Raw genomic sequence first — 14,232 nt, 5'->3', positions numbered from 1 at the left:
GAGTGATAATAAGCCAGATATTCAGTGTATTATGACATTTTTTTCTCACCACAAGTCTGAGAAGTTAGGATTACTATCCCATTTTACAGAAAGGAAGTTGAAATTCATAAGCAAGCCCTATGCCACCTATTCCTTCAGTAGAATTAGTATTTAAATCCAGGTCATGCTTGGGGGAATGCTTTCCTTCCACCATTCGCAACTGCTTCAGCCCTGGCCTTTCTAAGCTTCTCTCCAGAAAGAATATATGTGTAGATAATACAATACTTCCTCACTTCTAAATCAATCAAATGGCAAACATATGTCATAACCTTTTCTCAAGAAGAAAATGAATTTTTTTAGGCTCAAAAACTAAAGTTGTTTTACTTCACAAATATTTATAACGTATTAGATATCTTTACTTCTCTAAGAAATAACAAGAAATAATGTGATTTATTTTAGATAAGGTTTTAAGATTGTTTAAAAGCTCTTACATTTAGAGTATAGTACCTGAATCACAGATTGTATATTATTCCCAAGTCTCATTAGAGTTTTCAAGGAGAAAGTCATCCTTTTATCTACCAGCTAGTAGAGTATCTGCCAATAGAATTTATAGTGCAAGAGTGACCATTAACTCCTACTTCTTTAAAGCACATTTTCTCTTAGAGACCTTGACAGTTTAGACATAGGGCAAAAGCTTCATCTACTGACTTCTAGTTGAAGAAGATGAAAAGGGTATTTTGAAAAGAAATATTAATAAAAAATAAAGGTTGAATCATATAAGCCTTCAAGGAATAAGATAATATTACCATGCATATGCCAGTTATATATTTTTCCTTGATATTAAATATTGTATCATATTAAATGCCTGAAGGTATTAACAAAAAATCCTTTTACCTTATAAAATGAGATCTGACACTATCTAAGGCACTATTTTCAAACTGATGGTTACAGCTCTCAAGCAGATTGTTAAATCAATTTAGTGGGTCATGAACAGCATTTTTTTTTTAAAGGAATAGACTACAATAGATTGTAAAAGAAAATATTAGAATAGAATACCATGTATCAGACTGCATAGCACTTGGTAAAATTAAGTTTTGTATTATGAATGTAAGCTCTATATTCACTGCTGTTTCCCCATCAAATACAACAGAGAACAGTGCTTGGCACATAATAGGCAATAGACAGACATTTGTTGTTAAATGAATAAATATGTGTATGTGTGTAAGTATATATATTTTTATTAATATTTTATACTAGATCAAAATGTAAAATGTACTTCTTAATATAGGACAGGATAAAAATTTTGGAAAATTTTGTGTGTATATACACATGCATATATATACATACATACACATGTATATACATACATACATACATACACATGTACATATATATAATATTTAACAATTATACATACAAATATAACATCTTAGGTAAGACTTCCTAGGAGTAGAGTCTGAGACAGGAGTTCTTGTGCAAATTACATATTGAAAGTGCTTTCGGGAGATACCTATAAGGGAGGGAGATGAGCAGGGTAAGGCAGTGCAGAGAAAGCAAGGCAAAGCTGTGATTCCAGAAGCCTAACCTCCCAGCTTTCTCCAGGAAAGGCAGCTCCCATCAGATAAGGGCAACTCCCTCCAGAGAAAGGAGCAGTGACAAGCCAGATTCCTCCCAGACTAAAAGCTGATGATCATTCATTCATTTATTCAAAACATACTTATTGAGCACCCACTCCACGCCAGGAACAGTGTCTGGAATTTCACCTTACCTCATAGAGATTGTAGTTTAGTAGGTCAAAGCCCAGTTGCAATTTTTAAAAACATAAAATACATATGATAGAATACTATGTAATAGGTAAGAGAGCCATTTCCACCATAAATCAGATTCCTTGGATGGTCCTCAAATTTCTTTCACTTCTTAGTTTTCCTACATTTCCCTAACTCTTCACAATGAAACCAGCTCATGCATTTAAAATGAGGTGACATAAATGTGAAGGCATATATTGGGCTTGATTAGCAGCCCAGAGAAATTTTTGTATATACCAATACTTTCTTACAATACATAAAATGTATTACAACTTTAAAGTTTGCAATTGTAAGAATAATTATAAGAAATGGCAAAAAATAAAATGTCAACTATGTTATTGATGTGGAAATAAAAAGTTACATTTCTGAAGAAAAGAATTTAGCAGGATCTTCACAAAGCTAACCAAGCAAAGCAATTTCTAATCTACTGTTGGATTCTACATGTTCTCCTAATTTTAGGTGATGTTTTTAATGTCTGGATGATTAAAATAATAAGCTATACAACCTAATTTTGACTTGTGAACATACATTAATATTGAAGAACAGTGAAAAAAATTCCACTTATTCTCATTCTTGTACTATTCTCAACTCATTATTGTTTTACTTAGGAGTGCATCAAGAATTTCTACCTGGTCAATCTGCATCCAAAATATAGATTTTATTATGTTATTCACCTGCTCCAACACCATCACTATTTGTGGCTCATTTACAGTCTGAAACCAACCTACTATTCCAATCCTATCTCCTACCAGTTGTCATAAACTGGATTTAAACCCTGTCTGGTTCCCTATTCCATTAAATGACCTCTCCCAAGAGGTAAGGCCATCTGTACTTCATTTCAATGCCCTCTACACCCACCCCTGCTCCCAGGCTCTGATCTAACTCTGACCCAAATCAGAAAGTATAGTGAACATAGGAGGATTTATGGTTCTCTAATTCACTTCAGGGAATTAAGGATTAATGACTTTATTTCCTGCCTAGCTCTTACCTTGCAGTCTACATTAGTGCTTCTCAAATTTCAATGTGTGTACATATCACACAGATCTCGTTAAAATGCTGATTCTGATTGGTAGGTAGTCATGGAGCCTGTAATTCTGCATTTCTAACAAGTTTTGGGTAATGCCAGAGCTGCCAGTCTGGGGACCACACTTTGAAGAGCAATGTCTAGTACACTGAGTCTCAAATTTGTCTGTACCTTGGAGTCACTTTATTGGTATAGGGTACAACCTCATCACAGAGAGTTTTTAAAAGCGCCCCCCTGCCACAGTTAATTCTAATGTACAAAAAGTTTGAGAAACACGAGTCTAATATATACTCTAGTTCTATCATTATGTCCTTGATTGTTCTACTTTACCTGAGATCCAGTCTTAGTAGTTTACACAATATGATTATTGTCATTCTAACTTCCTCCTTCCCAACCCCCAGCCCTGAATCAGACACTGGAGCTCTTTCCCTGAATGACTGGGAAATGGCTCTTTCCCAATATATCTGGGGACATGCTAAATTTTGAGAGATTTCCTTGATGCTGATTGTAGGACCTGTCGGCCTAGATTTTTAAATCTAGGCTCTGAGACTGTTCCCTCTGAGATATCCTATCACAGAAGGTTTCTCCTGCCTATCAGATATTTCTTACCTGGCATTCTATCACATTCGATTTCCACATAAGAAACATTTGATGATATACATTTTAAAAAGAATGATTTGTTCATTTATTCAATTACATTCTTACGAAGCACCTCTTATGTGTCAGGTAATGTTCTAGGATCTAGGGATAAAGCATTAAATAAAACAGACCAAGTAAAGCTCCTGGCCTATTGATACCTACATGCTAATAAGAGAGACAGATAACAAGCAAATAAATACTTAAACTAAGCTGAAGTAGTGATAAAAACTGTGAAGAAGTATAAACAGAATAAAGGGAAAAACAACAACAGAGTCTGATATTCCACATAAGATGGTCTAAGGAGGGTCTCTTGTGTAGGAAACATTTGAGCAAGATCAGATTGAGGCTAGGAAAGAAGCCTAACACATAGCTGGGAGGAAGAAAGCTCCAGGCAGAGGGAAGGAACAAGGGCAAAGGCTACCAGTGGGCAGTTTGGAGTGTTTAAGGTAGAGCAAAGAGGCCACTGTGGGTGGGGCTGAGTGTGCAAGTGTGACGTGTTAGGGGAAGAGGAGGGTAGGTGGGCAGGGGCTGAGAGATTAAAGACAACCAGGTCAGACATAGTCAGGACGTTTATTCTAGGTGAAATGGAAGTCTCTGGAGGGATTTGAGCAGAGAATTTTAAAAGGACTGACTTGGCTATAATAGTTTCATCTTTTTATATCAAAATCTATTTGATAATGATTGCCTGATGTTTTCAGCTGCTAACCTGCCTGTGAATATTTTAGGATCCACTGCAGAGGCATGTTTGTCAGTCCATATCTTCATCTACTCTTTCCTCAGTGTTTAATGGTTAGACACTGTTCTTCAACTCTGTAGTCCCAATATGCAGAGAGAAACAGAGAGCTTTTATTTGGGCTACATCTTTGTAAAATCCTCATTTTAGATATGGATGCGAGTGAGGGAATCTCTCCTTTAGATGGAGTGCTCAATTACCTCACATATCCTATTTGAATGCCTAACACACATATCAAACTTAATGTAGTCAGAGCAGAACGGCTGATTTTCTCTGTCAAATCTACACCTTCTGTTTCAGTATATATCACTATCACCTTTCCAGTTATTCAGGTCAAAACTGACTTGCCATCTTAGATTCCTGCTCATCCTCACATCTAATACATCATTAAGACTTGTTGGCTCTACCTCCAAAATGTTTCCTGAACCAATCACTTTCATCACCTCCACTGCTACCCTTTTAATCCCCACCACCATTTGCAGAGGTCAGGGGAACCAAGGGTTCAGTTTTTGACATCTTAGTTTTGAGAGGTCAATCAGACCCCCAAAAGACAATGAAGTTTGTAGTGACATAAATGACTCTGGAGTTCAAGAAAAAGGTCTGGTCTACAGATATACATTTGAAAGACTAATGGGTGCCTATTTAAAGCCATAAGACTACATGAGATCACCTAAGAAGTATGTAAAGACAGAGAAAAATGTTCCAGAACTGAGCCCTGGAGCACTCCAAGAACAGAGACTGAGTAAGAGTCCCAAAGAGGTAATAGGAGCATCAAGAGAAAGTGGTCTTCTGGAAGCCAAGCCAAGAAAGTGTTTCAAAAAGAAGTGATCAGTTTTCTCAAATACTGCTTATAGATTAAGATGAAGACTAATAATCTACCACTAAACTTAATTGACTATGATCTCTTTATTATTATGCAATAGCCTTTTTATCCCTCTTCCTGCCTCTTGCCTTCTTGCAGGCAATTGTCCACAAAACAAAAACAAACAAACAAACAAAACCCCAAAATAACAACAACCAAAAAAAAAAAAAAGAAAATCCACATAGCTATCTTTCTAAAGCTTGATCAGATCAGATCATTTTCCCACTTAAAACCCTCCAGTGGCTACTCACTGCAAATGGACTTAAAATAGGCAAAGTTACACATCATCTGGCTTCTGCCAACCTCCCTGAACTCATCTTTACATTTTTCCCCTATTATGCTTCAACCAGGTTAGCTTTGAGTTCGATTCTATGGAAGACAGGCACTGTTGATACCCTGCCATTATCCTCCCTGCCCCTGAAGAGTTTTCAGCATACTGACATTTTCCTGTCTTTAGCATCTGGGTTTCTCTTCTTATTTGCCTGAGGATTTTCTTTAGTTCTTCAGGAATTTGCTTGACCTCCACAGGTACAACCTGAAAGCGCAGGAGCATTAATACCCTGAGGATAATAGCCAGTGAGCTATGGGAGAAGGCAGATACATGGCCCCCTCCCAGCCCTCTGTTAAGGATGACTGTGAGGTGAGATCCAGATGGTTTCTCTCAGCAGCTCCACCCCAGGGGAAATAAGTCCCTGTTATCTATAGCAGTTGCCCTCTCATAACACACCCTTTCTTGGTTTTTCTCTCTCCTTGTCCACTTTCTCCATTTCCTCTCTGGTGTTTCCTGAGATGACCTCCCAAATAAACTACCTGTACCTTGTCCTTAACTTAGGGTCTATTGTGAAATATCCAACCTGAGACACATGCCAAGACATTTCCCATCCTTGGGCTTTTGTAAGTGTCCTGCCTTCAACTTAGAAAGTTCTTCACACAACCCTTTGTATGGCATCCTTCTTAGGAGTGGGCTTCAGCCAGAATTTTCATCCTCGAAGAACCTCCCTGACCCTCTGGTTCAAGCAGCTTCCACCAGTCACTCTATCACCGTTGCAGCTTCTTCATAGAATCAATTAGTGCTAAAAGTGACCTTATTTATCATTTCATGAGTTTACTGGCTGTCTCACTTCTTCCCTCCTCATGGTCAGCACTCCGACCCCCACGCACTTTCATGGGACACAGATTGTAAGAATTTCTCATTCATGGGACACAACTTATGATAGAACTCCTTAAAAGCACAAAACGTCTCTGCCTCCTTGCTCAGCCCCTAAAGCAGTTCCCATTCTAGAGAACACAGTCAATATTTGTAGACTAGCTGACTCAAGGCCCTGCCTCTCATACTGGAGTATATTTACTCCTCCCATGCCTGCTCAGTATTATACCAGGGAGTTTGCATTTGTATACCAAATAAGCACGAAATTTGATACATCTTACAGGAACATAAAATTGATCAGAGAACAAGTGTGTGTGTGTGTGTGTGTGTGTGTGTGTGTGTGTGTGTGTGTAGGAAATTATTGTCATTTACTTCTCAATAATTAAAATTTTTATATTTAAACAAACAGGTATCTTATGGTGGAACATGGGAGACTCTCATGGGATTTCATGATAAAATAAGTGTGCAGTGTCCCTTGCTTTAGGGGTACTTTGATGGGAAAGTCTGAAAGCCTTCCTCTAAGGGACCCATACTCTAATTGGAAAAAGGGAGGAAACTCTAATGGGAATGGACAGCTACACAAGCTGTCCCTGTTTTTTCCTTCTAAGCTTTTTCCCTGTTCTCAGGAGACTTAAAGCCATTACCCATACTTCTGCATTTTCTGGCCCAATTTTCCCCAAACTGAGTTCCCTAGAACCATTAATTTATGTTCTTTAGAGATTAAAGAATCTGTGTTCAAATAAAATTGAAAAACATCAGATTATGCCGCCTTAGAACCTTTAATATGCAAATGTGCATTTTCTTAGACCAAAGAGAGGGACTACTTATGTAGCTCCCCCAAACTTACTTGACCCTGAAATCCTTTTGGGAGTTTTTAAAAACAGATTGGGAAGCTCCGTGCAGACTCAAGAGGAAGAGGGCGGTATTCCAAAACCTGAGCACATTCCAAGTCAGGCATCATGCTAAGTGCTTTTCATATGGGTTTGTATACCTATATGGTAAAGGAGTGATTGTTTCCTTTAACCTTCAAAAAAACCTTCAAGGTAGGAATTATAATTTTCAATTTCTGAAGAGAAAGTTGAGAAGTAAAATAATTTGACCCGGGTTCCACAGCTAGTAAGCTAGCAAGTAGTGGAGAAAGAATTTGAAACCAAATTGGTCTGGTTCCAAGGACCCTTTCTTCTACTTAGCACAGCTGGGAAAAAAAAAAAAAAAAAAAAAAAACTGGAAAGAGCTTCTACTGATGTTAAAAAATAGAATTCCAGAGGTACTCCTCAAAAATAGGGGACTTGGCAAAGGAGATTGGGAATAAAGATTTAATATTTAAAAATGATTGCTTATATCATCTGGTGTTTTGTATTTATTGGTTGTGAAATGTTGATTTATTTTATATCCTTCTTAGAAACAATTATTTTTAAACAATTGCTTGGAATTTTGAAGGAAACAAAATTTCAGTTCAAATTCATTTTATATAATCGGTCCACACATAATTCAACACATTGAAAATTGAAAATGTTTTCTATGGCAGCATTTAAGAGAGGAATCATGCACATTTCTGAAGTAATTATTAAAATATTAATTTAAAATTCAATATACAGTATAACTAGTGAATATCTAGTTTGTTGGCTGAGGAAGCATAACAATGCTCTATTTTTAATTCAAATTTTTATAAAGTCTAAATAATTTTTTAAACCTTTACATGCTCTCTCTTTATTTAATTCTTTATTTTACCAGAGATCTAAAATATAGGACTGCATCATTCCAGTTACAGAACATGTGGCTGAGAAAAATTGGAAAATGTTTTCTTTTAAAGATAAACAGCAGTTTTCTGTTGGTAGAATAAGCTAGGTGACATCACTTAACCAGCCCAAGGTCCTATTTCCTAGTTTTTTACTTTTCTTCTTCCATATTTTGCACCAGGAGACCTTGAGGCAGGTATATACCCCTCTCCCAAACTTGCCCCCATTGGTATCAATAGCAGCAGGTCAATTTGATGACCAAACAAATGGTTGAGAAGTTGATAGCATATTGTTGAGGTAAACAATACAATTCTCTCACTCACTGAGCTTCCCTTTATAGAGTGTTCCACAGTTGATTGTTTTCTGGCATCCTTTAGGGAAGCAGATAGAATGGCTGTGTTCTTTCCTTCAAAAGAAACCATCACTGAACTTTCTGAAAAATAAAGTTAACTGAGTGAAACTGTGAAGACCTGGCTCTATCCTACTGAGTGATTTTAGGCGAGTCATTTAACCTCTCAGGTTCTCAATTTCCTTGTGTATAAAATGAGACTGGGGCTTCCCTGGTGGCGCAGTGGTTGAGAATCTGCCTGCCAATGCAGGGGACACGGGTTCGAGCCCTGGTCTAGGAAGATCCCACATGCCGCGGAGCAACTGGGCCCGTGAGCCACAATTACTGAGCCTGCGCGTCTGGAGCCTGTGCTCCGCAACAAGAGAGGCCGCGATAGTGAGAGGCCCGCGCACCGCGATGAAGAGTGGCCTCCGCTTGCCACAACTAGAGAAAGCCCTCGCACAGAAACGAAGACCCAACACAGCCATAAATTAATTAATTAATTAAAAAAAAAAAAAATGAGTCTGTTGGGATAACTAAAAATGTATCTAAGCTCCTACAAGTTCCAAAATTCTATGATCAGTTCTCCAAAGTATGCTACATCTTCTCTGTTACCCTTTCTGCATCTTATCTTCCTCTTTGCTTTTAATTTGCAAAAGTTCTGAAATAAGAGTACTGAAGAATAGTACAATAGAGTTCAGTTCAACAAGAATTTATTGTGCACTTTAATCAGTGTGGCAGCTATTGTCAAACATTTTATCATATTTATTTTTACCAGCAACCTAGGTAAGAAGTTATCATTCTTTCCATACTATATTCAGATTTTCCACACATCTTTCATGGGGCAAACTGGGATAGAACCCAGATCTCCTAATCTGGAATGCATTTTCCAATTAACTACAATTGAATGTCCTTTAGTTGTATAATTAAACAAAATTTAATACATTTTGTTTGCAAAGCCATTTTCCTTTTGTCACTATCAGAGCTTCAGCTGGTATTATCAAAGTGTAAAATCATAAAAAACACATTTGAGAGCCATTCTCTTGGCTTATTCTCCCATACTTCCCAGTAGTTCCAACACTTCTAGTTGAAAATTTAAAAGGAAGATATAAAATAGACTCTTCTAACCAGAACCAAAGTAGGATATGAACCAGGTAAAGTCAGTCTTTTGTCCTTTTGAATCAGGTAAAGTCAGCCAGTTGTCCCTGACCTAACCCTTTATCCCACATTCATTAGAGTACTATCACCTTACTTTTGCATAGCAAGGAATTTTAGCACTGGTGCTAAAGATGCACTGGTGTCCTGAGACTAAGCTCAAAATTGTGGAAGGGGTGCTAGAGCTGAAGTCAGGAGGTCAAAGATGGCAGTCCATTTGAAACACTACTAAGCAATGTGACCTTCAGGAAATTCTTCATGCTTAAGAAGAAAGGGGTAGGGGCTTCCCTGGTGGTGCAGTGGTTAAGAATCCGCCTGCCAATGCAGGGGACAGGGGTTCGAGCCCTGGTCTGGGAAGAACCCACATGCCGTGGAGCAACTAAGCCCGTGCTCCGCAATGAGAAGCCCGTGCACCGCAAAGAAGAGTAGCCCCCGCTCACTACAATTAGAGACAGCCTGCGGGCAGTGAGGAAGACCCAACGCAGCCAAAAATAATAAATAAATAAAATAAATTAATTTGAAAAAAAAAAAGAAGGAAGAGGTAGCTTATATTTAAAACATTTTACAATAGTTCTCACATTCAATGATTCACTTTTGATTTTCAGAGTACTTGTCAGTTAGGTATTAATACATGTGCAGTGCATTCTTTCTCCTTTGAAATACATTGATACATCCCAATGAAAAAAATTCCAACATTACAGTTCTAAAATCTCTTTCATCTACTACCTCCCAATCTCAGGCCATCACTATTATCCATTTTGAGTATGTCTTCCAGAATTTTTATATGCATTTCCATACATATATGAAGATATATAAATACATAGTAAGGGAAAGAGATATAATTTTTTTTTAACTTCACATCACATATTAACTATCTTTCCATATGGGTATACATTGATTGTTTTCATTTTCTACAGCTTCTACCTAGTATGTCATGATATGAATGTACTCTAGCCTGTGAAATTATTCTTTCTTTGCTGGACATTTAGGCAGTTTTTCCCCCTTTAATAAAGAATGATGCTTTGGACAACCTAACATGTGTTTCTTTGGTCATATGTACTATGTCCCATTGATTAGATATTGAGTTTTAATATACTGCCAACATATTTTTCCAAAGACACAGTACCAATTTATCCTTCCTACCAGCAGAGCATGAAAAAACCTCATACCTAGCCAATATTTGATGTTACCAAACAACTTAAATCAATCTAAGGGGTGAAAATGTTATGTCATCCTTGACTTCATTTATTCTTTTGTGTGCTAGGCCTTCTCATCACAGTTTCTGGTCTCTACCCCGCCCAACACCCTAATGGTGGTTTGGCCAGTGCCCTTCCTTTTCAGTAAATGTTACCTTAGAAAAGAACCTGGTATCGCTTGCCTTAGTACAAAAGTAAGTCACAAAAAAAAAAAAAAAAGTAAGTCAATTAACTACTATTTTTATGGATATTTGCACTTCAAGCCTCATCTCTAACTGCAGAATAAAAGACTGCAGAGAAATTTAAAGAGTTATATAGGAGGAGAATTATGTCTTGGCCTAAGGGCCTTTCATAGCTCCAGAAATCACACTATTAAAGACTCTGGCCACGATCCACTAGGAATGACTTACAGTATTGATGTGTGGAAAATCATGATATTCTGGTTAGAAAACCCTTGTTTATGCTGACTGCTACTCAGATCATCTCAGCATCAGAGAATTCTTCAAGTAGCAAATTGATAAACTCTTTTGAAAGATAGTGTGGTTGGCTGAGGAGGGAAGATGAGATACTAGAAATCTGCAACGAAATTCACTTGTATTACAGGCACCCCATCGAGGCACGGGTGTATATTTACAAATCAGAAATATTTTCCTCCCTGCTTATGAAAGGAGACAGACTTATCGAACATTCAGCAGGTCCTTTCTTGGATGGATAGAACTCTTCCTTTATTTATTTATTTATTTATTGGTTAGTAAATATGCTTCCTCTGAGGAACGGCTTTGGGTCTAGGAATCAGTTTGAAGAAATATCTGAGTCCAACCACTCTGGACTTCAGCTTTCTTATTTCCTAAACGAAGGTAAAATGCCATACCAGCCTCAGAGGGTGGCATGAGATTAAAATGCTGTGCTATATGTGAAAGCACTTTCATCAGTTCTAAAATGGGGGCTGTAATTATTATTAAGTAACTAGAGTAATAAAACAATATTTTTGAATACCCACACATACCTGAGACTCATACTCACAAAGACCTTCTGAGATACATATTGTTATTCCCAAGAGAAAGTAGAAGCACAGAGAAGTTGAATATCACGTTCAAAGTAAACTTAGTACCAGCAGCTAAATTCAGACAAAATCTTTCTGAGTCTAAAATTCAGATTCTTTCCAGCGAGTAATCTGCTTTCATCATTTTACAGTATACCACACCTAGCAGGTACTTACTAACTGTATCTTAAGTGAATATATGAATGAAAGTTTACATTGTGTTTAAATGCAGAATTCTGAGTATCATGAGGTTTCACGTCATTTAAATATACAGGCATCTAAACCATAATATCAGTCATATCGATATCAGTCATAATGCATTACAGTTCAAGGTTCACTCCCAGCAAGACAGCATCTATCCCTGGGTAACGCACTGGAATCTGGACTCACAAAATGGAGAGTAGGACTGACAAAGCAGCTAGGAAGTTGCTTTTCCATGCAGTTTCCCCAGGTTGGTGCCAGTACACATTCTGCGGAGATGTGATAACAGCACATTTTACATCTTCATGTGTTGAAACCAATAAATCTTAGTCCTTCCAGAAGCACAGCCCTGCTTTGGGGTAAAATTGCAGCAATTGATCTACAGTTCAGCTCTGACTTAACTTTCTGCCTTTTTTCTTTTTATGCAACCTCCACCTATTTAGATGTGGGTCACTGGATGGCGAAATGCAAAGGAAACCTAATGTAGAGATGATAGGAGCAGTCAGTAAGTTAGTATTTTGGGATTTCTGCTGCTAAATAGAGGCTGAAAGAGAGAGATTTCACAGCAAATGTTTGTTATATCCTAGAGCCAGCAGTGAGATAAGAACGAAGGGGCTGTGGCTGCTAATTTAGAGCCGAAATAAAAACCACCTTTATATCAAGAATGACTAACAAGAACCTGTTGTATATAAAAAAATTAATTAAATTAAATTAAAAAATTTAAAAAAAAAAGAATGAATGAATCATGCCAACTCAGGGGATGACAATCACAGACCAACACATCTGACTCCTCCATTTTATAGATCAGGAAACTGAAATCCAGACAGGAGACACAGCTGGGATTCAAACCCAGAACTCTGGACTCAGTTCAGGGATCCCTGCCCCAGTATGCTGCTGGGGAAGAGGCATTCCTGATTTCCCTAGCTGGAAATATTTCAGAGAAGACTTTTAAAGGTATAATTTAAATAATGAATGCAAGCAGGTTCCAGAGAGAAAACAAGCTGTGCCCTCCCAGGTATTCTGACTCAGCCGACTGGACAAGTATCTGCCTGCACAACCCTTTGGACACTTGGAACCGGAGTGCTGTGCTGCACTGCAGGGTTTGTCCCAACCAGGTATCCCAGTTCAGGCATCAGCACCATGCCAGCCGTGCCAAAGGCAAGCTGGGAGATGATTTTTATTGACATCAGGCAGTTATCAATTCCAACCAACATCACAAAATAAAGGAAGGGGATTTTGGAATTTTCCCACATTTTCCAGACTCTTCTTCTTTTAGAATGCTCTGCCTCTCCTCACCCAAGCACCCTCAGGCTTCCACCATCCTGGCCAAAGGCATTCTACTTCTCACCTAATCCTATCTCTTCTAGACCCACCCTACCCTAAAGTGCACCAAAATCCCCTTCCTCCCTCTTGCTGTGCAGAAGATCTCAAATAAGATATTACTTGACTAAGAGAATTTATAACAGGTTATCACAGAAAGCTATCACTTTGTTCCTCCTACCCCCAAAGATTTGCATTTTAAAACATCTGTTGACTTATCCTAAAGGAATCTTATTATGTCGAAACAAGTGTTTTTGAGCTGAGGACCTAGATTTCCTTTGACACTCCCTACTCACAGCACTAGCCCTGGCAGTAAGATGCGCTAAGGTTTAATTTCCATTCTGTTCTCCCAGAACATCTTTTTTTTACTCCACCAACTGCAACTTCTTTGTTTTTAAAGAGTTCCATTAGAAAACTAACAGGGAATTTCTGATCCTGCTTGAAGAATGGGTTAATCTATCCTACTTAACCCTTTCTGTGTCTGGACTTTGTGCTAAGCACAAGTCTTACAATATTTACACCTTCCCACAACCCTTGGAGGGAGGTTTTATCATGATTTCCATTTTAGACAAAACAGGCTTAGAACACAACTTGCCTAAGGTCATAGTAAGGAGCAGATTGTGAGTCAAACCCAAATTGTTTGGATTCCAGAGCTAGCATTCCCAACCTCTGCACCATAATGAGAAAAGTACTAATTCCCAGTCAGAAGGCCCAACTCTGAGTCATAGCTCTGCAACTAAAAGATGATGAGCACCAATTTCCTTAACCTTTCTGAAACTCCTTCCTCATCCATAAAATAGGGAGATAATAATACTTGTCATGCCAGGCTAAAGTGAGAACTAAATGTGAAAGTGATTTATAAAATGGTACCAAATTTATATGGCTATTTCTCACTTATATAAATATGGTGCCGATTCTTTTCTATTCTTTTTCTTTTCTTTAAATCACCTCTTCCCAAGGGAATTTCATTTCTGTGTATATGTGAATTCTACAAAAGGTGGACTTGTAACATAGATGATAGTAAGCTGTCTTGTTCTTCACTCTGGCTCTCAATAAATACTT

The sequence above is a fragment of the Balaenoptera borealis genome, assembly GCF_965194805.1.
Source record: "Balaenoptera borealis genome assembly, chromosome: 1".
In the NCBI taxonomy this organism is placed as follows: Eukaryota; Metazoa; Chordata; class Mammalia; order Artiodactyla; family Balaenopteridae; genus Balaenoptera; species Balaenoptera borealis.
This window is presented reverse-complemented; position numbering follows the sequence as displayed.